Consider the following 25440-nt stretch of genomic DNA (forward strand, 5'->3'; position numbering starts at 1 on the left):
AACACTTAGGCGAGCACTGGGCTGCAGCTAAGCCTCCGAGTGGGAGGTTTTCTCTCCACTCGGTAGGATTTTTAAACACTTAGGCGAGCACTGGGCTGTAGCTAAGCCTCCGAGTGGGAGTCTGGCTCACCACTCGGTAGGATTTTTAAACACTTAGGCGAGCACTGGGCTGCAGCTAAGCCTCCGAGTGGGAGTCTGGCTCACCACTCGGTAGGATTTTTAAACACTTAGGCGAGCACTGGGCTGCAGCTAAGCCTCCGAGTGGGAGTCTGGCTCGCCACTTGATAGGATTTTTAAACACTTAGGCGAGCACTAAGCTGCAGCTAAGCCTCCGAGTGGGAGTGTGGCTCGCCACTTGGTAGGATTTTTTTTACAAACTTAGGCAAAACGGATTCGCAGCTAAGCCACCCACTGGGGGATTTCACACGCAAACAAAAGCAACAACAATTATAGGAAAATTTGTAACACTCTTGTCTTTGATAAATAGACTACAGAAGTTTTTCTTATTACATCTCATCCGAGTGAGAATTCAAGTGTGAAAGGGGCGGAGCAGTTCTGCATTCCAAGCTCGTGGCTCATCGATCTGGCGATCGACATTGTAAAGGTGATACACTCCATTGTGGAGGACTCTGGTGACGATGAAGGGACCTTCCCAAGTAGGAGCGAGCTTGTGTGGTTTCTGTTGATCCACTCGGAGGACCAAATCTCCTTCTTGAAAGGCTTGACTCTTCACATTTCTGGCATGGAATCGACGCAAGTCTTGCTGATAAATGGTCGATCGGATCATAGCCATTTCTGTTTCTTCTTCCAGGAGGTCGACTGCGTCTTGCCGGGCTTGTTCTGCTTCATCTTCTGTATAAAGCTCGACTCGGGGTGCATTTTGAAGTAGATCACTCGGCAGGACTGCTTCCGCTCCGTAAACCAGAAAGAACGGAGTTCTTCCAGTCGACCAATTCGGGGTAGTCCTCAATCCCCACAAAACCGATGGAAGCACGTCGACCCAAGCACCTGCTGCGTGCTTGAGATCACGCATCAGCCGAGGCTTTAGTCCTTTGAGAATCAGACCATTTGCCCTTTCTGCTTGTCCATTCGACTGGGGGTGGGCGACCGATGAGTAGTCGACTCGTGTGCCTTGAGAGGCGCAAAAAGCTCTGAACTTGTCTGAATCAAAGTTTGACCCATTGTCGGTGATGATGCTATGCGGGACTCCATATCTGAATGTTAACTCTCTGACGAAACTAATAGCAGTGCAAGCATCAAGATTCTTGATAGGCTTAGCTTCAATCCATTTGGTAAACTTGTCGACTGCCACAAGCACATGTGTGAAACCGCTCCTGTCTGTTCTCAATGGGCCAACCATGTCCAGTCCCCAAACAGCGAAGGGCCAGACGAGTGGAATGGTCTTCAGGGCTGATGCAGGCTTGTGCGACATGTTGGAGTAGAACTGGCACCCTTCACACTTGTCGACTATCTCTTTTGCCATTTCATTCGCTCTTGGCCAGTAAAATCCTGCTCGGTATGCTTTAGCCACAAAGGTCCGAGAGGACGCATGATGACCACAGGTCCCCGAGTGGATATCATCAAGGATTATCTGACCTTCTTTTGGTGTTATACACTTCTGACCGACTCCAGTCGCGCTTTCTCTATACAACTGTCCCTTTATGACTGTAAAGGCCTTGGATCGACGGACGATCTATCGAGCCTCTTCTTTGTCCTCCGGGAGTTCCTTTCTCAGGATATACGCGATGTACGGTATCGTCCAGTCAGGGGTGATTGCCAAAACTTCCATGATTAGGTCGACCACTGCCGGAATTTCAACTCCAGTCGGATTTGTGGCACTCTTTGGCTGCGGGGCTTCATCTGTAAAAGGATCTTCTTGGACTGATGGCGAGTGGATGTGTTCCAAAAACACATTGTTGGGGATGGCTTCTCTCTTGGAGCCTATCTTTGCCAAATCATCAGCCGCTTGATTTTTCAGTCGGGGGATGTGATGAAGCTCTAACCCCTCGAATTTCTTCTCTAACTTTCTCACTGCATTGCAATAACCAGTCATAGCTGGACTTCTGACGTCCCATTCTTTCATCACCTGATTAACCACCAAATCTGAGTCGCCATAGACCATGAGGCGACGGACGCCGAGTGATATGGCCATGCGCAACTCATACAAAAGTGCTTCATATTCTCCTTCGTTATTGGAGGAATCGAAGTGAATATGGAGAACATATCTGAGCTTATCTCCTCGGGGGGAAACCAATACTACCCCAGCACCGGAACCATTCAGCATCTTAGATCCATCGAAGAACATGGTCCAGTGCTCCGAGTGAACTTGAGTCGGAAGTTGCTGTTCGATCCACTTGGCGACGAAATCTGCAATTGCTTGGGACTTGATAGCTTTCTTTGCCTCAAACTTGATATCTAGGGGAAGAAGTTCAATCGCCCATTTGGCCACTCGACCAGTTGCATCTCTGTTGTGCAAAATCTCTGATAGTGGAGCGTCGCTGACGACTATAATGGAATGATCAGAGAAGTAATGTGCAACCTTCTTCATGGTCATATAAATCCCATATACAAGCTTCTGGTAATGAGGATATCTTTGCTTTGAAGGAGTCAAAACTTCAGAAACATAATATACTGGGCGCTGAACTTTGAAGGCCTTTCCTTCTTCTTCCCGCTCGACCGTAAGTACTGTACTGACAACTTGTCCTGTGGCTGCAATGTAAATCAGCAAAGGCTCCTTGCCGATTGGGGCAGCAAGCACCGGCTGGGTGGAGAGCAGAGCTTTGAGCTCTGTAAATGCTGCATCAGCTTCTGGAGTCCACTCGAACTTGTCGGACTTCTTCATCAGTCGGTAAAGAGGCAATGCCTTTTCACCGAGGCGAGAGATGAATCGACTTAAAGCGGCCAAGCATCCTGTAAGCTTCTGGACGTCATGCACACACACAAGACGTTTCATGCAGAGTATAGTACCAATTTTTTCAGGATTGGCGTCAATTCCCTGTTCGGAAACGAGAAACCGAGTAACTTCCCACCTGGAACTCCGAACGTGCACTTTGACGGATTGAGCTTGATATCATACCTCTTGAGGTTGGCAAAGGTTTCAGCAAGGTCAGTCAGCAGGTCGGAACCCTTCCGTGACTTGACCACAATATCATCCATGTATGCCTCCACATTCCGACTGATTTGAGTGAGCAAACACTTCTGAATCATCCTCATGAACGTGGCTCCGGCATTCTTGAGGCCGAACGGCATGGTGACATAACAGAAGCACCCGAATGGAGTGATGAAAGTTGTTTTGATCTCGTCGGGCCCGTACAGACGGATCTGATGGTACCCGGAATAGGCGTCTAGGAAAGACAAACACTCACATCCCGCAGTCGAGTCGACTATCTGGTTGATGCGGGGGAGAGGAAAATGATCTTTCGGGCAGGCCCGATTGATATGCTTGAAATCAATGCACATGCGAAGTGACTTGTCCTTCTTGGGGACCATGACAACATTGGCGAGCCACTCGGAGTGGTAAATTTCTCGGATGAACTCCGCTGCTAAGAGCCGAGCCACCTCCTCGCCAATGGCCTTCCTCTTCTGGACGGCAGACCATCGAAGATGTTCTTTCACAGGTTTAAATTTTGGGTCGACTCGTAGACGGTGCTCAGCCAGCCCCCTGGGAACTCCAGGCATGTCAGCAGGCTTCCATGCAAAGATGTCCCAGTTCTCAAGGAGGAACTGGATGAGCGCTTCTTCCTATTTGGAGTCGACCGTCGTTGAGATGTGAGTCGGAGCAGCGTTTGGATCGGTCGGGTGAATGTGAACTGCCTTCATTTCACCGGACGATTGAAAAGCTGATTCTGAAGCAGGCTTCTTAGCTCGTAGCAACTCACTCGGATCTGCAGTCTTTTGATACTCTTGCAGCTCGACCACCGCCATCTGAGCGTCAGCAATCTTTGAGCCTTTCTGAAAACACTCTTCTGCTTTCTTCCGATTGCCTGTAACAGTGATCACACCTTTGGGACCAGGCATCTTCAATTTGAGATACACGTAACATGGTCGAGCCATGAAGCGTGCATAAGCTGGCCTGCCCAAAATAGCGTGATAAGCACTTTGGAAATCCACAACTTCAAATGTCAACTTTCCCTTGCGGTAATTCTTGGAATCACCGAAAACCACATCAAGAGCAATTTGGCCGAGTGACTCGGCTTTCTTCCCAGGAATGACTCCATGGAAACTCATGTTACTGGTGCTGAGCCTGGACATCGGAATGCCCATCCCTTTCAATGTTTCTGCGTACAGTATGTTCAAACCGCTGCCTCCATCCATCAGGACTTTGGTCAGTCGAGTGCCCTCGACAACTGGGTCGACCACCAGAGCTTGCCTCCCAGGGGTGGCAATGTGCGTAGGGTGATCAGACTGGTCGAATGTGATGGCAGTCTGGGACCACTTCAGATAATTGGGTGTTGCCGGAGCAACCATATTTACCTCACGGTTAATAACCTTCAGTCGACTTTTGCTCTCAACATCAGCAAAAATTATCAGGGTGGAATTGACCTGGGGGTACCCATCGTCACTATCTTCCTTGTCCTCAACATTGTCCGACTCCTTTTCCTTATCTTTGAACTGCTTGCGCTGAAACTGCTGGATCAGAAGCCGACACTGTCGAGTGGTATGCTTTGGGTAAATGAGTTTACCCTCTTCATCTTTCTTGGTGTGGATGTGACACGGTAGATCCAAAACATCATTTCCATCTTGGTCTTTAACTTTCTTGGGGTTCCAAGGTCCTTTGGGTTTTCCCTTAAATTTTCCCTGGGTTACGGCCAGGGCCTCCCCAGGAGCGGCTGGCTCGGCTTTCCGCTTCTGTTTCTGACTGGAATTTCCTCCGGTTTCCTAGGTGACTGCTTTATGCTTGCCACTCTGGAGTCGATCCTCATCTTCACCATTAGCGTATTTGGTGGCAATCTCCATCATCCGATTCAGAGACATCTCTCCGGTTCGACCGAACTTCAGATTCAATTTTCTGTACTTCACACCTTCTTTAAAGGCACAAACTGCTTGATGATCTAGTACATTTTCAACTGTGTGATGCAATGTGATCCACCTCTGGATGTAATCCCTCAGAGTTTCATTCGGTTTCTGCATGCAAGACCGCAATTCCGTAAGGCCTGCAGGTCGCTTGCATGTTCCTTCAAATGTGGTGACAAACACTCGGGAGAGATCCTCCCAAGTGTAAATGCTGCTGGGTGCTAACTGATTCAGCCACGCTCTGGCCGAGCCTTCTAACATGAGAGGCAGGTGCTTCATGGCTACCTCATCGTTCCCACCGCCAATATGGATAGCCACTCGGTAATCTTCGAGCCAAGTATCGGGCTTGGACTCACCGGTGAACTTACTAACTCCACTCGCCAACCTGAAGTTGGGAGGAATTACAGCGGCTCTGATGGCTCGACTGAAACACTCCGGCCCTGAAACATGTACTCTGCTACTGGTAGGCGCATCTCTGCCATGGCCTTCTCGGTGAGCTCTATTCCTGTTGACCAAACCTTGAACGAGAATGGATCTCGCATCAAAGCCTGGTTCCCTGGGGTCGACTGGAATTCTCCGCCCAACACTATGAGGGCGTCTGTCCACCTGCTGTCGAGGCACATATGATCCACTCCTCGGGGGAGGGGTTCGCACTCGATGTTGATCATCACGATCGAATCGGTGATCATACTGCTCATTCCTTCTGTACTGATCACGCCGGTCTCCACGTCCCTCACGCCTCGGAGGCGATCTTGGGCTGTTAGCCGACTGGACTGTATCTGCTGCAATGGATTGACTGTGGATCCTATTCCGCGACTGAGAAACAGCGGAATTCTGGTCTCCCGCTGCCCGGAGCAACGCTCTGATTTGCAACAAACCTCTGCCAACCTCTAACTGGGAGGGCTGAATCGACTCTGCTATACAGGCCACAGCCGCCAAATTCTGAATCGGAGTACGATATACCTGCGGGGGCGGAAAGAGTTAACGTCGACTGGATTCCAGAGCCTGTTGACGCGCTCGCCCATCGAGTATTCGTTGGAGATTCTCCAGTCGAGTGCGCTCGGCCAAGTTAGCCAAGCGCGCGTCCTCCAAGGCTCGGGCCTCGGGGGTTTCTCCAATGATAGGAGTGTGGAGTGCATCCATGTTCCGGCGGCGAAGTTCCTCCCGCTGCAACGACGTGAGAGGCTCGGGGAGATACTCCTCGTGAGGACGCGACGGGTCGCCCCCATCTGCGCCTTCATCAGCACGGGGGAAACTGGGAGGACTGTGTGGCCCATCGATCACCAGAACCTCTGCAGCTGGGTCACTGCTGTCGCATTCGGATGCGGTCTCTGCGGAGCCAGTCGACAGGTCGAACAGGCCGTAGAGGGATTCGTCAGGCTCGATTGCCGCGACTTGTGGGGTGGTCGACTGGCGGGCCACCGCATGCCTCACCCACCTCTGAAGCCTCGACCGACCCGAGCTCTTGTGCCGGCGAGAAACAGGGCAGGGAGATGCCATGGGAGCCGACTGATACTGGATCGACGGCTGCCGCAGGAGGACACCACGGACGCATGCGCGAAAGTGTGTCGCCCCGCGGACGGGGAGCGCGTCGACGTCGAGTGGAGCCTCCTGAAGCCAAGCGGAGTCGTCGGCGATGAACATGAGCGCGCCGAGACGAATCTCGCGGCCCTCCACCAAAGCTCCGCCCGAAACCATGATCAAGGAGATCGGAAAAAATCGCAACTTCTCAAACTAGGCGCTAAGACTCCTGGCCCCACGGTGGGCGCCAACTGTCGTGGTTCTAACTCTGACAGTGATGTAGGCGGGTACGTATGGAGAGGCTAGATCTTAGCTATGGAGGAGTTGTAAGCACACGAGGATTACGAGTTCAGGCCCTTCTCGGAGGAAGTAACAGCCCTACGTCTCGGTGCCCGGGGGCGGTCGACTGAATTATGTGTGTATGAATAACAGGGGTGCCAACCCTTGATACTGAGGAGGGGTGGCTTATATAGAGTTCTCCAGGCCCCTCCTGCCCTCAGTATGCAAGGTTTAAAGTACATTAAGACTGGGGGTTACTAGTAAAGCTACTTAATAAAGTGATATGATGACCATAAAAGCTACTTAATGACCGACCGTTTGCGTGCAGGGTGACTTTAGATCTCCTGGCGGTCGAGTGGTTGGAATTTGGTCGAGTGATTGCTTCGTGGTCGAGTGTCTTGAATCTGTCGAGTGGGATACCTCCAAGTCGATTGAAAGGTGACTTCTTCTAGGGATGTCCTTGGGTAGGGTACTTAGGACACGTCCATGCCCCTATCCTAGGTACATAGCTTCATCACCAACGACATTGGGTTCTGCATCACGTGTGCCGTCAGCCCTTGGAGCAGAAGGGCCAGGGTTTAAGTCTAGTCCCAATGTCTTCTTGTTTTGCTTTGCTGAGTTCTGGGCAAACTGGAAGTTGCGCTTGAACAGAATGTCGTCACGACACCATAGCAGGGACGATGGGTCAGCATCCGCAGGTTGTGGTCCACGGACCATGCAGGGATAGAAGCCTTGTTCAATGGCTTCATCTCTGGTTCTGGGTTGAAGAATTTTGTAGAGGATGTCTCCCCATGGTCGCTTGATGGCATTCTTTTCAGCATATTCCTTGGTCACAAATCTGTACTTGAACCACTGTTCTGCCCAATAGCGTCGAATCCACTAGATTCGTGTCTTGCACTAATTGTAATCCTCTTCAGGATCTGTCTTGTACAGCTCTGAGAGGTCATCGGGAAGATCTCTTGATGTTTCTCCTCGATGCTTTCTGCCACCCTTCCTTGCTGATTTTTCTGAAGCCATGAACCTTAATCTGAAAGGCTTCAATACGTTCAGAGGCTTCAAAGGTTTTCGCTTGCTAGACAAACAGGAACTGGCTTCGGGAGAATTTATGTGATGCTGTAAGAATTTTGCAAATGAATGCAGACTATGAGAACCAAAGGATTCTCCCACGGACATGTACCTGTGACAGCATTAAGGTGCGAGGGAAGGGGAAGAGGTCATATGAATTCTCAGAAGATTTTGAAGATAAATCAGTTTAGAAGACATTGACCTCATCGTGCGAAGACATTCACTCATAGATAAGGAGTTGGTTCCAGATTTGTACGAATCCATAGATCAGTACAAGTGAGGAATCTAACTACTTTGTGAAGCATAAGTGAATATACTAGGCATGTTATGAGATGCAGTATGAAAGGGATCCAACTTGTGTGAATAGAAACTGCTTGTGGTAGAAAGTGATAAAGCTATAGGATCAAAGGGGGCCGTAAAAAGGAGGTTTTATTTACCACACGAAGAACTGCTAGACGGAGTGGAAGAGGAGGTCGAGCAGTTCGATCTTCCGTGCCCTAACTTGGCGACGGAGGACACCTACGGCGACGGCGGAGAGGACGATGTCCGCGGTCGGCGTGAAGATGGCGTCAGAGAGGTTGCGGTAGTGAAGCGCTTCTTCGCCGGCGTCATCGAGTGCTAGCGGTGGCGCTAGGGTTCGTGCGAGAGTGGTAGAAGAGATAATGACTGTGGTGAGGCATGTATTTATAGGTACAGGGGCGGCACTGCATTATTACACAGGTGCCCCTGGCGATTCACATCTGATGGGCACGTGGCCGTCATGCAGCATATCAGGGGTTGTTCCACGTCCCATGCATGCCTAGATTGTCGGGTGGTCGTTCCCACTTCTCTGGGTTTCAGGTGAAGGAATGAGCATTGAAAACGGACTTAATGATTGTCTCTGTATCTTCTGCTGACAAGGACGCAAAAGAAGACATTCGACAGTTTCAATAGAATGCATATGATTTGGAGAGATAGAGTTTGAGATAGAAAGCATAGAGAGGTTAGGGTCCGATCACATTCACTTAGTTCAAAAGATTCAACAAGAAGACATAGTTATAAGTGAATGTTGTAGAGGACAGAACACTAGTATATGTATATATATAATCAACATAGTAAAGATAATCATGAAGACATGTTGAGATTGAAGCCAAACCAAATTGAAGACATAGCTAATGTAACACCATGAGTGAAGCACTTCAAACAGAAAGTTTGGTGCTGGCTTTACCCACCGTATAGGAAGTATTAGACCCAGACACGGTGCACAATTATCGTGGTGCTCCGAAGTCAAATTCCACATTAATGTATTCACACTTAGAATGTATGTCTTCATTGATTGAAGACATACTTTTCTTCGTGTGTTGCACATCTAAGTCATCAATATGCATAAGTGTTAGGATGTGTGCCTAATCACAGGACATTTGAGGATTCCAAGATATTTAGCTCACACCATAACTTGCAAAATCTCTTCTCATCCAAGGGCTTGGTGAAGATATCTGCCAATTGCACTTCAGTGTTGATGTGTATGATATCAATATCTTCCTTCACAACATGATCTCTGAGAAAGTGATGATGAATTTCAATGTGCTTTGTCTTTGAGTGCTGAACTGGGTTGTTGGCAATCTTGATGGCGCTTTCATTGTCGCAGTAGAGTGGTACTTGCTTCAGATGAATGCCATAGTCCTTGAGTGTTTGCTTCAACCACAGAAGCTGAGCGCAGCAAGATCTAGCAGCAATGTATTCAGATTCAGCAGTGGAGAGAGATACACAGTTCTGCTTCTTTGAAGACCAACATACAAGTGATCGTCCCAGAAAATGACATGTGCCTGATGTAGACTTGCGATCCACCTTGTCACCAGCATAATCAGCATCCGAGAATCCAACTAGATCAAACTCTGAGCCCTTTGGATACCATAATCCTAGAGTTGGGGTGTGAGCCAAATATCGAAGAATTCGCTTCACAGCTAACTGATGCGACTCCTTTGGAGTCGCTTGGAATCGAGCACACATGCAAACACTAAGCATAATATCTGGCCTAGATGCACATAGATAAAGTAAAGAACCAATCATGGAGTGGTATACCTTTTGATCGAACTCTTTACCATTGTCGTCAGGACCCAGATGATGTTTGGCTGGCATTGGCGTCGTGAAGCCTTTGCAGTCTTGCATACCAAACTTCTTCAGGCAATCTTTGAGATACTTCTCTTGACATATGAAGATGCCATTGCGTTGCTGTCGTATTTAGAGATCGAGGAATACCTTCAGCTCTCCCATCATGGACATCTGATATTGCTCTTGCATCATATATCCAAACTCTTCACTGTACTTCTGATTGGTGCAGCTGAAGATAATGTCATCCACATATATTTGGCACACAAATAGTTCACCATCATATGTCTTTGTGAAGAGAGTGGGGTCGAGGGAACCAGGTATGAAGCCTTTGCTCTTCAGGAAGTATTTGAGTGTGTCATACCAAGCCCTAGGGGCTTGTTTGAGGCCATACAGTGCCTTGTTGAGCTTGTATACCATGTCAGGATGTTTTGGATCTTCAAAGCCAGGCGGTTGCGCAACATACACTTCTCCTTCAATCTTGCCATTGAGAAAAAGCACTCTTCACATCCATTTGATATAGAAGTATGTTATGATGATTTGCATAGGCTAGCAGTATGCGTATGGCTTCAAGTCGAGCCACAGGAGCAAATGTTTCATCGAAGTCAATGCCTTCCACTTGAGTATATCCTTGAGCAACGAGGCGAGCTTTGTTTCTGACAACTTGACCATGCTCATCTTGCTTGTGCCGGTATATCCATTTGGTGCCAATTATGTTGTGCTTCCGAGGATCGGGACGCTTAACCAGTTCCCATACATTATTCAGCTCAAACTGTTGAAGCTCTTCTTGCATAGCTTGAATCCATTCAGGTTCCATGAAGGCTTCTTCAACTTTCTTGGGTTCTGTTATTGAGACGAATGCGATGTGCCCACAGAAATTTGCCAGCTGAGTCACCCTTGAACGAGTAAGCGGACTAGGTGCATTGATGCTATCAATTATTCTCTCAATCTGCACTTCATTGGCAACACGAGGATGTACAGGGCGAAGATTTTGCTCTTGCTGATCATTGTCATTGTTAGTGGGATTGTCTTCAGACTAAGCATTATCTTCAGGTTGATCAGGTGCGGAGATGATAAGTTCCTCTTCAGGTTGAGCTTTAGAGGGTATGATTTCTCCAGTTCCCATTAGCTTGATTGATTCGCTGGATGGAACTTCATCTAGCATATTTGGCAGGTGCTCTCTTTGTGAACCGTTAGTCTCATCAAATCGCACATCCACTATTTCAACCACTTTATAGAGAAAGAGATTGAAGACTCTGTAGGAGTGCGAATCCTTTCCATATCCAAGCATAAAACCCTCATGTGCTTTCAGTGCAAATTTTGAAGTGTGATGTGGATCCTTGATCCAGCACCTGGCACCAAATACTCTGAAGTAACTGACATTTGGCTTCTTGCCAGTAAGGAGCTCATAAGATGTCTTGTTCAGAAGCTTGTGAAGATAAACACGATTGATTGTATGGCATGTAGTATCAATGGCTTCAGGCTAGAATTTTCTTGGGGTCTTGTATTCATCTAGCATCATTCTGGCCATCTCAATGAGTGTTCTGTTCTTGCGTTCGACGACGCCATTCTGCTGTGGCGTGTACGGGGCCGAGAATTCATGTGTGATGCCCAAGGTATCAAGATATGTATCAAGGCGAGTGTTCTTGAATTCAGTGCCATTGTCACTTTTGATGTGCTTTATCTTGGCGCCATAGTTGTTCATTGCTCGATTGGCGAAGCGTTTGAAGACATCCTGCACTTTAGTCTTGTAGAGGATTATATGCACCCAAGTATATCTAGAATAATCATCAACAATGACAAAGCCATAGAGACAAGCAGTAGTAGTAAGAGTTCAGTAATGAGTGGGACCGAAGAGATCCATGTGGAGCAGTTCGAAGGGTTGAGTTGTTGTCATGATTGTCTTCGAGGGATGCTTGGCCCTCGTCATCTTTCTTGCTTCACAGGCACCGCATAAGTGATCCTTCTTGAACTTGACGCCCTCGATGCCTATGACATGCTTATTCTTTGCAAGGGTGTGGAGGTTCCTCATGCCAGCATGCCCTAGCCTCCGATGCCAGAGCCAGCATTCTGAAGCCTTTGCTAGAAGACATATGGCAAGCTGTGGTCCTGCCGAAAAATCTACCATGTACAAATCATCTTTCTGGTACCCTTCAAACACTAGAGACTTGTCAGATTCCATTAGTACAAGGCAACGATATTTTCCAAATATTACGATCATGTACAAATCGCAAAGCATTGAGACAGACATTAAGTTGAAGCCAAGGGATTCAACAAGCATCACTTTATCCATGTGTTGATCCTTTCAGATTGCAACTCTACCTAGACCCAATACCTTACTTTTACCAGTGTCAGCAAATGTGATGTGACTCTTGTCAGATGGACGTAAGGTTGAGTCCATAAGAAGGCTTCTTTTGCCAGTCATGTGGTTGGTACACCCACTATCAATAATCCATTCTGAAGACGCTGGTGTTGTACCCTACAGTGCAGTTAGGGGGATAGGCTTCACGAAGAGAATTGTGAAGCAAAAACATTTGACGAACCAGTGGGTTATGAAAGCTTAGATCCAGATTAGGACTGATAGGGAGAGTAGCAAGTGATTCAGGAACGAAGTACATAGTAAGACCATTCGGGCATTTGATCTTGCGCCCTACAAGTTGTTTAAGGTCCCCAGCAATAGCGTCAGACGATTTTGGTTTTCTACTGGAGACCTTTCCCTGCAAAAGAGAGTTAAGCTTTCTTAGCCACCCACATCTTCAAGGGTGACTTAGAAGCAATAAGTCTAAGTGCAACGTCTGAGAATTTTGGCTTTGGAGCCCTAGCAAAAAGTCTTGCAGGTGGACAATAGTACTCATAAGAATAAGCAGAATAGTTCTTGGTCTTATGAACATGGCGGTTTGATGAACCGCGCTCATATTCATAGGCCTAAGTACGGTTTCCCTGCAAAACATTTGCGTTAGTGCGACTCAGGTGAGTCCTCTGTCTGTATGAAGCCTTTGGACCGTATGAAGTCTGTGGTTTGAGGTTTGTCTTCTTCACGTGTGGTGTCATGATGACATTCACAGGAAGATTCTCCAGACACTTTTTCGGAACCCAAATCTTCTTCATAGGCGGTCCATTCCTGCAGTTAGTACCAATGTACCTGGCAAACACTTCACCATTTTGATTCATAAACAGTTTATAGTTTGCATCAAAGGATTCATCAATGACAATGGGATTTGCACAAGAGAAGCCAGATAGATTGGATAGATCTGCTGAAGATTCCTTTGCAGCAACCCATGTGGTTTTGGGGTACTGTTCAGGTTTCCAATAAGAGCCATCAGCATTCATTTTCCTTATGAACCCAACACCCTCTTTCCTAGGGTTTCGGTTCAAGATCTGCTTTTTGAGGACATCACATAGTGTCTGATGCCCTTTAAGACTTTTGTACATCCCTGTTTCAAGCAATGTCTTCAACCTAGCATTCTCATCAGCAATAGCAGTGGAATCCTCAGCAGAGGGGTTAGTTCCCACATCAACAGTTGAAGATATTGCAACAGTAGCAGCAGTAGAACATTCAGCAACAGTAGTAGTATTATCACGCTCAATGCACTTAAGACATGGTGGTTCAAATCCTTCCTGAGCGGAACTGATCTATTTGGAGCGAAGTGACTCATTTTCCTTTTGAAGATCTTCATGAGCCGCTCTCAATTTCTCAAGATCTTGCTTCCTTTGAAGATAATCATAGGAAAGCTTTTCATGAGTTGTTCAGAGCGTTTCATGACGACTTTCAAGTTCCTCATAGTTAACGTGAAGATTTTTTATATCTTCAATTAAGGACTCAGAACGAGTCATTTCAGCGCCTAACAAATCATCGCTTTTGTCTAACAGTTTTTGAATATGTTCCATGGCTTTCTGTTGTTCAGTTACAATTTTAGCAAGTGTTTTGTAGCTGGGTTTTGAACCACAATCAGAGTCATCATCACTGGATGTTTGATAGTGAGTAGTGCGTGTGTTTACCTTGGCACCGCGTGCCATGAAGCAGTAGGTAGGAGCGGAGTAGTCCTTGTCATTTGCATCAGTGTCGGTGATGAGGTCATTGTCTTCAGTGTTGAAGATGGACTTGGCAACGTATGCTGTAGCCAGACTTGCGACACCAGAATCGGACTCCTCCTTAGACTCCACCTCCGCCTCCTCAGAAGCGGACTCCTCCTCTGAATCCATTTCCTTGCCAACAAACGCATGTGCCTTGCCAGATGAGCTCTTCTTGTGTGATGAAGACTTTGAAGAAGACTTGGAAGAGGACTTTGAGTATTTCTTCTTCTTCTTGTCGTCAGAGTCATATTCCTTGCTCTTCTTCTTCTTTTTGTTCTCATTGTCCCACTGCGGACACTCAGAGATGAAGTGGCCAGGTTTCTTCCACTTGTGACATGTTCTCTTCTTGTAGTCATGAGCAGAAGCTTCATCATTCCTTGAGCTTGATCGGGAAGACTTTCTGAAGCCTTTCTTCTTGGTGAATTTTTGGAACTTCTTGACAAGCATAGCAAGTTCCCTTCCAATGTCTTCAGGATCATCAGAACTATTGTCAGATTCTTCTTTAGATGAGGAGACAGCTTTTGCCTTCAAGGCACGAGTTCGCCCATAGTTTGGACCGTAGATACCTCTTTTCTTAGAAATCTGAAACTCATGTGTGTTGAGCCTCTCAAGTATGTCAGACGGCTCGAGTGTCTTGAAATCAGGACGTTCTTGAATCATCAGGGCTAGGGTGTCAAACGAACTGTCAAGTGATCTCAGTAGTGTCTTGACGACTTCATGCTTGGTGATCTTAGTAGCGCTAAGGGCTTGAAGCTCATTCATGATGTCAGTGAGTCGATCAAATGTGAGCTGGACATTCTCATTGTCATTTCTCTTGAAGCGGTTGAAGAGGTTGCGAAGGACACCGATTCTCTGATCTCTCTGGGTTGAGACGCCTTCGTTGACCTTGGAGAGCCAGTCCCAGACTAGCTTAGATGTTTCCAAAGCACTCACGCGGCCATACTGTCCTTTGGTCAGATGACCACAGATGATATTCTTGGCAGTAGAGTCCAGTTGAACGAACTTCTTGACGTCAGCAGCAGTGACACCTTCTCCAGCCTTGGGAGCGCCGTTCCCACTGAAGATGTGCATATAAGTATTTTGCTTTTAAATGCAAATGCACATGGCAGGTTCTACTTGCGGAGCTCCTCTTCTACTTATGAAGACAATTCATCATGCATGAAAGGATATAACGAAGATAATGACATGCATAATGAAAAATGGACGTCTGCAAAATGACTTCGTGCGGAATTTATCGTCGCACATGCGGAATTTATCATCGCGTCACATAGTTGACGAAAAGTAGCAGATGACCATCAAGTTTAAGTGTTACAACTCAAAATGAACCAAATGTATCAAGTGAGAGTTGTAAGCACTTGGCAAATGTAGCAAAAGTATAGCAACCACCCATATGGACCCGCTTGAAGACTATCAACTCATATGCTTCTCCCCCTTTTGTTAGTAATGACCAAAAAGGTTTGAAGAGATAGAGCTTCTACTCGTTCTCATGAGGAGTAGGCGAAGCAGCATGGTTGTCACTGAGGTTCGGTGGTGCAGAAGAACTTAGTGCAGTGTCGACACGCGCTGAAGTTGGAGGTGGTGAGGTAGCATCATATTGATCATCTATGACTCTGGCATTCACCGTTGCAGCTGAGGAGGAATACTCAGAGTCTTCAAGTGAGGGAGTCCGACGCAAGTGAGCATTCCTTGGAGGAGTTGAGTCAAACTTGAATCTCTCTGTGAAGCCATCGTCTTGAAGATCAGCTTCAGCACTAAGCAATGTCAAGCTCTTCCATGACCTCCGACGGGTTTCATGTGTAACAAAGGCATTCTTGGTGGCAAGATTTCGAATGCGATTGACATCCACCAAGAGGCTTTGCATCTGGCTCTTAAGCCAGTCATGATGCTTATCCTGTTTCTGATGTAGAGTGATGAGAAGCTCTCGGTCATTGAGAACACGAGATCGCTTCCGAGGCCTTTGGGCGATGGTACTTGCAGTGGCTTCAGTTTGGGTGCGAGGGGCACGTGTATTTCCAGCCAAGGGATAAACATGAGAAACAGCCTGAACTCCTTCAATGGGCTGGGTGAAGCTTTGATGATCGACATTGTGAAGATAAATTGGCTCCTTTGCAGGCTCTGGGTAAATGGCTTTGACAGACAGATCCACCTCTGGCAAGAAGATAAGATGATTGCGCGCAGATGGCTGATAGTCGATAGCAGAGTGAAGCTTGATGAGGCGCATTACCCATGGAGCATAGAACTTCAGACCAAAGATATCGGAGCCAGATGCAGCCAATTGTCTGATGAAGAAGTCTTGAGCATTGAAGCTGATGCCATTGAAGATATAGAAAACCAATGTCTTCATTGCACCTTCAAGCTTCGCCGCAGGAGAATGTCCTTTGACCGGCCAGAGAGTTCGCCTGATAATATGATAAATAGTGTGGGGCAGATACTCTAGGTCTTCAACAAAGAACTCCTTAGGGTAGTCAGCGTCTTGTGGAAGTGGCTTCATCATGCTCAGCATTTGGCTCATGTTTGGATCTGGCTTTTGGAAGATGCTTTCCAACGCATTCTGGTGTAGCTGACAACCTGGTTCATAATGTTCGCCAGGAGTGGGCAGGGCAGTAAGCTCAATGATGTCTTGGGCTTTAGCTTCATGGTGTACATCGCCTGTCATCCACTCAAGGATCCAAGTCTTTGGATCCCTGTTGTAGCCGCGAATGTGAAGGGTAGCATAAAATTGTAGCAGAAGCTCTTCATTCCAATGTTCTTTGGCAGTCACAAACTGTAGAAGGACAGCATCTCTGAAGCAGTCAAGGGCTTCTTCTAGGCAAGGGAGGCCAGCCATGGCTTCGCTGTCTAGACACATATGAGGGAAAATGCACCCCTGATTGTATAAGATGCAGGAATAGTAACTGCGCTACTGATAACTCCAGAATCGATCTGATGAGATTATTGGCCTTGTGTACGGGTTCTTGGCACTGTCAAAGAATGTGTTGTGTGCCTTGAAGCCATTCAGATTAAATGATCCTGGTGACGTTGCAGTGCCTGGAAACCTTGGCAGCCTTGGCTTTGGCTTCTGGACCTGAGGCCTGTGCTCCACATGATAGTCAAATTGCAGACTGGCAGCAGGTGGAGGAACCAGAATGGGCCAGCGGACGGTGGTAAGTTGGCCTTGATAGAATGCTTGCTCAAGGGTGTGTGGCCATGGAGGCGGTACAGGAGCAGTGGCATTGACTTCTAGCTGCAGATTTGTGTTAGGAGAAGCATTGGCTTCAGGTGCAATCACTTCTGGCACCACATTAGCTTCATGCGCCACATTAGCTTCGGCCATGACAACGTCATTGGCTTCAGTGTTGGTGTTAGTGGCCGCCTCAGAGTTTTCAACCTCCACTCGAGTAGCTGGAGGGTCGGACACGTTCTCCTCGAGAACAACTTCAGGGTTGGACGGGGGTGTAGCAACACATTCTTCATCTCTTGGTTCTTCTTGTTCATCGGCTGATGCAGCCGGAACATCTTCATCCGCTTTGTCTTTAGTCTCGGGGATGTTCGCAGTAGGAGAGGCTTCAGGAAAGACTTGACGTGATACAGATTGGCGCTCTTCTCCTTCTGGAATAGTTGATAGAGTGAACTGTGGGCGTGGTCCTTTGCGAAGCCTGCGGAATGCTGGCGACGCTTGTCAAAATGGAGTTGGTTGGGCCACAAAGTCATTGTCTTCAAGCATCGAAGTGGTGACTTGAGGTGGGGGAGTACTTGGTGATTCTTCTTGATGGGGGGAGTCTTGTGGGTGATTAGCCCATGAGTCATCCTGCGCAATTGGCGTCGATGGACGACCAATGCTAATGAGTTCGCTGTTCGTGAGAACAGGCGATGATACCACATTGTGTTCGATCTGAGGAAGGACTTCATCATCTTCAACATTGTCTTGATGACCAATGTCTTCAGCTGCGGTGGGGTTAACAGCTGGAATGTCTTCAGCTTCAGGAGCCTCTGTGGAAGAAGGCTCATGAACTATCAATTGGCGCTCACGGTGTTCAGACACAGGACGAGCAACTGAGATTGGCTTGACGACAAGGGGCTTTGTGGGAGCAGCCCGATCTTTCTTCTTGATTTTTCTCTTCTTGGTCGGTGGAGCATCGTCAGTGGTGGCCTTGGTCTTGTGCTTTCGAGCTTCGGCTTCAGCTGCCCTTGTTTTCTTGAGCTCCAAAGCCATTGTGGGGACCTTAGGCTTCGAGCTTGTCATACTGGCCGGGAAGACAATGCGAGGTTCTTCCTACCTTGATGCTTTTGGTTGGGCCACAGCATGCTTCTTCTTCTTCTTGGCAGCCATTCTGGGGTCGATGCCAGGTCGCCCCAGAGCCTTGCGCTTTTTAGCTTCATTGTAGCCTTGAACACATTTGGCAGCCAGGTGTTTCATGCGCTCTCGAGAACCTTTAGCTTCTTCATGTTTCTTGTGGAACGCCTCCTTGAGCTCATGCAACATGACCTTGAAGTTTTGGACGTCTTCCACGTTGAGCTCGGCCATGTGCTTCTTGAACTGAGCCTTTTCATAGTTAATCTTGTGCTTCAGCTCAACAATTCTCTGTGCAAGAGCCAGCTGAGGAGCAATGGCTCCATGGAAGGAGATGCTAAGGACAATTGGGATTTGAAGATCATCAAAATTGAGGTCTGGGTTGTCAAACCACTCATCAATGAACTTGTACAGGATCTCCACATCAAAGAGGGGAAGATCATTGATGATTTCCACCTCTTGCTTGCTCTTTATAAGCAGCTCAAGAGCATCATCGCCAAGATCATCGTTGCTAGACAGATCAATGGCTTCGTTCTCATTCCTCGGAACGGCAGCAGGGGTCAATGCTTGACCAGTTGGTTGCATGGGCTTCTTCATCTTGTCAGATTTGGAGATGCGAGAGAGATCTTCAGACTGCACACTGGCTTCAGGAGGTGCAGTGGCCAGAGGCTTCGCCCGCAAAACCTTTGGTGCAGAGGAGGGCTTTGAAGCCTTTGGTTTCTTTTACTTCACAGGCTTCGGTGGTGCAGGCGCTTCGTCAGAATCAGCGTCATCTGCAGAGTGATCCACGGCTGCCCCTTGAACCTGAATGTGAGTGATGAGACCTTCAAGGTTGTAGAAGGGCCCACCAATATTGGGTTCAGCATCGCGTGTGCCATCGGCACGAGGAGTAGAGGGACTGGGGTTGAAGTCTAACCCAAGTGACTTCTTGTTCTCTTTGGCAGAGGTTTTGGCAAACTGGAAGTTGCGCTTAAAGAGATTGTCTTCATGACAACAGAGAGGATGGGTCGGCATTAGCAGGCAGAGGTCCACGGATCATGCAGGGGTAGAATCCTTGAGCAATAGCTTCAGACTTCGACTTGGGCTGAAGACCTTTGTATATAATATCTCCCCAGGGGCCCTTGATGGCATTCTTTTCAGCATATTCGTCAGTAACAAATCTGTGCTTGAACCATTCCTCTGCCCAATGTATTTGAATCCATTGGATTCGGTTCTTGCGTTCTCCATAGGTCTCTTCTGGATCTGACATGTATAGCTCATAGAAATCTAGTGGCAGGTCCTTGGCAGTGTTTTCACGGTGCTGTCTGCCGCCCTTCCTGACTGATTTTTCTGTCGCCATGAAGTTCAGACTGAATGGCTTCAGAACATGCAAAGGCTTCCTTCTGCTGGTCAGATAGGAATTAGCTTCGGGAGAATTGATGTGATGCTGTAAGAACTCTGCAAATGAATGCAGACTATGAGAACCAAGGGATTCTCCCACGGACATGTACCTACGACAGCATTAGAGATGCGAGGGAAGGGGAAGAGGTCATATGCATTCTTAGAAGATTTTGAAGATAAATCAGTTTAGAAGACATTGACCTCATAGTGCGAAGACATTCACTCATATGTTGAGAGTTGGTTCCAGATTTGTATGAATCTAAGAATAAGTACAAGTGAGGAATCTAACTACTTTGTGAAGCATGAGTGAATATACTAGGCAAGTTATGAGATGCAGAACAGGATAGATCCAACTTTGTAGGGATAGAAACCACTTGTGGTTGAAAAGGATGAATCTATCGGATCAAAAGGACTGTAAAAAGAGGTTTTATTTACCACACTAAGAACTGCTAGATGGAGTCGAAGATGAGGCCGAGCAGTTCGATCTTCCGTGCCCTAACTTGGCGACGGAGGACACCTACAGCGACGCCGGAGAAGATGATGTCTACGGCCGGCGTGAGGACGGCATCGGTGAGGTCGCGGCAGCTAAGCGCTTCGCCGCCAGCGTTGTCGAGAGCTAGAGGTGGCGCTAGGGTTTGTGCGAGAAGGAGAAGTGGAAGAAGAGATAATGACTGGGGTGTGGCATGTATTTATAAGGACAGGGACGGCGCAGCGCTATTACGCAGGTGCCCCTGGCGGTTCACATCTGAAGGACATGTGGTGAACATCCAACACATTGGAGGTTGTTCCATGTTCCCACGCACGCCTGGATTGTCGGGTGGTCGTTCCCGCTTCTCCGAGTTTCAAGCAAAAAGGATTGAGCATTTAAAATAGATTTAATGTTTGTCTGTGTATCTTCTGCTGATAAGGATGCAGAGAAGACATTCGACAGTTTCAACAGAATGCATATGATTTGGATAGATAGATTTGAGACAGGAGCATAGAAAAGTTAGAGTCTGATCACATTCACTTAGTTCTAAAGATTCAAACAAGAAGACATAGCTATAAGTGAATGTTGTAGAGGACAGAACACTAAAATATGAATATATCCGAATAAGAAACATGAAGTTATGTTAATATAGAAGACAAACCAAATGCGAAGACTTTGCAAATGTAACACCAATAGAAAACACTCCAAACAAAAGTTTGGTGGTGGCGTTACCCACCGTATAGGAAGTATTACACCCAGACATGGCGCACAATTATCGCGGCGCTCCGAAGTCAAATTCCGCGTTAATGTATTCACACTCAGAGTGTAAGTCTTCATTAATTGAAGATATACGTTACTTCGTGTGTTGCACATCTAAGTCATCAACAAGCAAAAGTGTTAGGATGTGTGCCTGATCATAGGACATTTGAGGATTCCAAGATATTTAGCTCACATCGCAACTTGCAAAACCTTTTCTCATCCAAGGGCTTTGTGAAGATATCTGCCAGTTGCTCTTCAGTGTTGACGTGAATGATATCAATATGTTCCTTCATGACAAGCTTTCTGAGAAAGTGATGACGGATCTGAATGTGCTTTGTCTTTGAGTGCTGAACTGGGTTGTTGGCAATCTTGATGGTGCTTTCATTATCGCAGTAGAGTGGCACTTGCTTCAGATGAATGACATAGTCTTTGAGTGTCTGCTTCATCCATAGAAGCTGAGCGCAACAAGATCCAGCAACAATGTATTGAGATTCAGCAGTGGAGAGAGATACACAGTTCTGCTTCTTTGAAGACCAACACACAAGTGATCATCCCAGAAAGTGACATGTGCCTGATGTAGACTTGCGATCCACCTTGTCACCAGCATAATCAGCATCCGAGAATCCAACTAGATCAAACTCTGAGCCCTTTGGATACCATAATCCTAGTGTTGGGGTGTAAGCCAAATATCGAAGAATTCGCTTCACAGCTAAGTGATGTGATTCCTTTGGTGCCGCTTGGAATCGGGTACATATGCAAACACTAAGCATGATATCTGGCCTAGATGCACATAAATAAAGCGAAGAACCAATCATGGAGCGGTATACCTTTTGATCGAACTCTTTACCATTGGCGTCAGGACTCAGATGACTCTTGGTTGGCATTGGCGTCGTGTAACCATTGCAGTCTTGCATTCCAAACTTCTTCAGGCAATCTTTGAGGTATTTCTCTTGAGATATGAAGATGCCGTTGCGTTGCTGCCGTATTTGAACACCAAGGAAGACCTTCAGCTCACCCATCATGGACATTTGATATTGCTCTTGCATAATGTGTCCAAACTCATCACTGTGCAGTCGAAGATAATGTCATCCACATATATTTGGCACACAAACAGTTCACCATCATATGTCTTCGTGAAGAGTGTGGGATCCAGGGAATCAGGTTTGAAGCCTTTGCTCTTCAGGAAGCCTTTGAGTGTGTCATACCAAGCACGAGGGGCTTGTTTGAGGCCATATAGTGCCTTGTTGAGCTTGTAAACCATGACAGGATGTTTTGGATCTTCAAAACCAGGCGGTTGTGCAACAAACACTTCTTCTTAAATCTTGCCATTGAGAAAGGCACTCTTCACATCCATTTGATACAAAAGAATGTTATGATGATTTGCATAGGCTAGCAGTATGCGAATAGCTTCAAGCCTAGCCACGGTAGCAAATGTTTCATCGAAGTCAATTCCTTCAACTTGAGTGTATCCTTGAGCAACGAGACGAGCCTTGTTTCTGACAACTTGACCATGCTCATCTTGCTTGTTGCGATATATCCATTTAGTGCCTATGATATTGTGTTTACGAGGATCAGGACGCTTGACCAGTTCCCAAACATTATTCAGCTCGAACAGTTGAAGCTCTTCTTGCATGGCTTGAATCCATTTAGGTTCCATGAAGGCTTCATCAACTTTCTTGGGTTTAGATATTGAGACAAATGCAAAGTGCCCATAGAAATTTGCTAGCTGTGTTGCCTTTGAACGAGTGAGTGGACCAGGTGCATTGATGCTATCAATTATCTTTGCAACACGAGGATGAACTAGATGAAGATTTTGCTCTTGCTGAGCATTGTCATCGTTTGAAGGATTGTCTTCAGGCTGAGCATTGTCTTCATGTTGATTAGGTGCAGAAATGATGAGTTCCTCTTCAGGCTGTACTTCAGACGGTATGATTTCTCCAGTTCCCATAAGCTTGATGGATTCACTGGGTGGGATTTCATCTAGCACATTTGGTAGGTGCTCTCTTTGCGAGTCGTTAGTCTCATCGAACCGCACATCCACAGTTTCAACCACTTTATAGTGAAAGAGGTTGAAGACTCTGTAGGAGTGTGAATCCTTTCTGTAAGCAAGCATAAAACCTTCATGTGCTTTCGGTGCAAATTTTGAAGTGTGATGTGGATCCTTGATCCAGCACCTAGCACCAAATACTCTAAAGTAATTGACATTTGGCTTCTTACCAGTGAGGAGTTCATAGGATGTTTTCTTCATAAGCTTGTGAAGATAAACACGGTTGATGACATGGCATTGAGTATCAATAGCTTCAGGCCAGAACTTTCTTGGTGTCTTGTATTCATCGAGCATCGTCCGAGCCATCTCAATGAGTGCTCTGTTCTTGCTTTCCACGATGCCATTCTGCTGCGGCGTGTACGGAGCTGAGAACTCATGAGTGATACCCAATGTATCAAGATAAGTGTCCAGGCCAGTGTTCTTGAATTCAGTGCCATTGTCACTTCTGATGTGCTTGATCTTGACGCCATAGTTGTTCATGGCTTGATTGGCGAAGCGTCTGAAGACATCCTGCACTTCAGTCTTGTAGAGGATTATGTGTACCCATGTATATCTTGAATAATCATCAACAATGACGAAGCCATAGAGACAAGCAGTAGTAGTTAGAGTAGAGTAGCGAGTAGGGCCAAAGAGGTCCATGTGTAGCAGTTCGAAGGGTTGAGTCGTTGTCATGATTGTCTTTGAGGGATGCTTGGCCCTCATCATCTTTCCAGCTTCGCAGGCACCGCATAAGTGATCCTTCTTGAACTTGACGCCTATGACGTGCTTCTTCTTTGTGAGAGTATGCAAGTTCCTCATGCCAGCATGCCCTAGCCTCCGATGCCAGAGCCAGCACTCTGAAGCTTTTGCAAGAAGACATACGGCAAGTTGTGGTCCTGCTGAGAAATCTACCATGTACAAATCATCTTTGCGATACCCTTCAAAGACTAGAGACTTGTCAGATTCCATTAGAACAAGGCAACGATATTTTCCAAATATCACAATCATGTTCAAGTCGCAAAGCATTGAGACAGACATTAAGTTGAAACCAAGGGATTCAACAAGCATCACTTTATCCATGTGTTGATCCTTTGAGATTGCAACTCTACCTAGACCCAATACCTTGCTTTTACCAGTGTCAGCAAATGTGATGTGACTCTTCTCAAATGGACGTAAGGTTTAGTCCATGAGAAGACTTTGATCACCAGTCATATGATTAGTGCATCCACTATCGATGATCCATTCTGAAGCAGTTGGTGTCATACCCTACAGAACAGTTAGGGGGATAGGCTTCACGAAGAGTATTGTGAAGCATAAGCATTTGACGAGCAAGTGAATTATGAAAGCTCAGACCCAGGTTAGTGTTGGGGAATGTTGCAGAAAACAAAATTTTCCTACAGTTTCACCAAGATCCATCTAGGAGTTCATCTAGCAACGAGTGATTAGATGCATCTACGTACCATGTAGATCGCGAGCGGAAGCGTTCAAAGAACGGGGATGAGGGAGTTGTACTCGACGTGATTCGAATCACCGAAGATCCTAGCACCGAGCGGACGGCACCTCCGCGTTCAACACACGTACGGAACAGACACGTCTCCTCCTTCTTGATCCAGCAAGGGGGGAGGAGAGGTTGAGGGAGATGGCTCCAGCAGCAGCACGACGGCGTGGTGATGATGGAGCTGCAGTACTCCGGTAGGGCTTCGCCAAGCACTATGGAGGAGGAGGAGGTGTTGGAGAGGGAGAGGGAGGCACCAAAGGTCAAGGTAAGAAGTCCTCCATCTCCCCACTATATATAGGAGGGCCAAGGGGGGGCGCCGGCCCTAGGAGATCCAATCTCCTAGGGGGGTGCGGCCAAGGGGGAGGAATCCCTCCTCCCCAAGGCACCTAGGAGGTGCCTTCCCCTCCTAGGACTCTTCCACCCTTGAAACCCTAGGCGCATGGGCCTCTTGGGGCTGGTGCCCTTGGCCCATGTAGGCCAAGGCGCACCCCCTACAGCCCATGTGGCCCCCCGGGACAGGTGGCCCCACCCGGTGGACCCCCGGGACCCTTCCGGTGGTCCCGGTACAATACCGGTGACCCCGAAACTTGTCCCGATGCCCGAAATAGCACTTCCTATATATAATTCTTTACCTCCGGACCATTCTGGAACTCCTCATGACGTCCGGGATCTCATCCGGGACTCCGAACAACATTCGGGTTACTGCATATACATATCCCTACAACCCTAGCGTCACCGAACCTTAAGTGTGTAGACCCTACGGGTTCGGGAGACATGTAGACATGACCGAGATCGCTCTCCGGTCAATAACCAACAGCGGGATCTGGATACCCATGTTGGCTCCCACATGCTCCTCGATGATCTCATCGGATGAACCACGATGTCGAGGATTCAAACAACCCCGTATACAATTCCCTTTGTCAATCGGTATGTTACTTGCCCGAGATCCGATCGCCGGTATCCCAATACCTCGTTCAATCTCGTTACCGGCAAGTCAC

This window comes from Triticum dicoccoides, chromosome 4A (assembly GCF_002162155.2).
Source record: "Triticum dicoccoides isolate Atlit2015 ecotype Zavitan chromosome 4A, WEW_v2.0, whole genome shotgun sequence".
Classification (NCBI taxonomy): Eukaryota; Viridiplantae; Streptophyta; class Magnoliopsida; order Poales; family Poaceae; genus Triticum; species Triticum dicoccoides.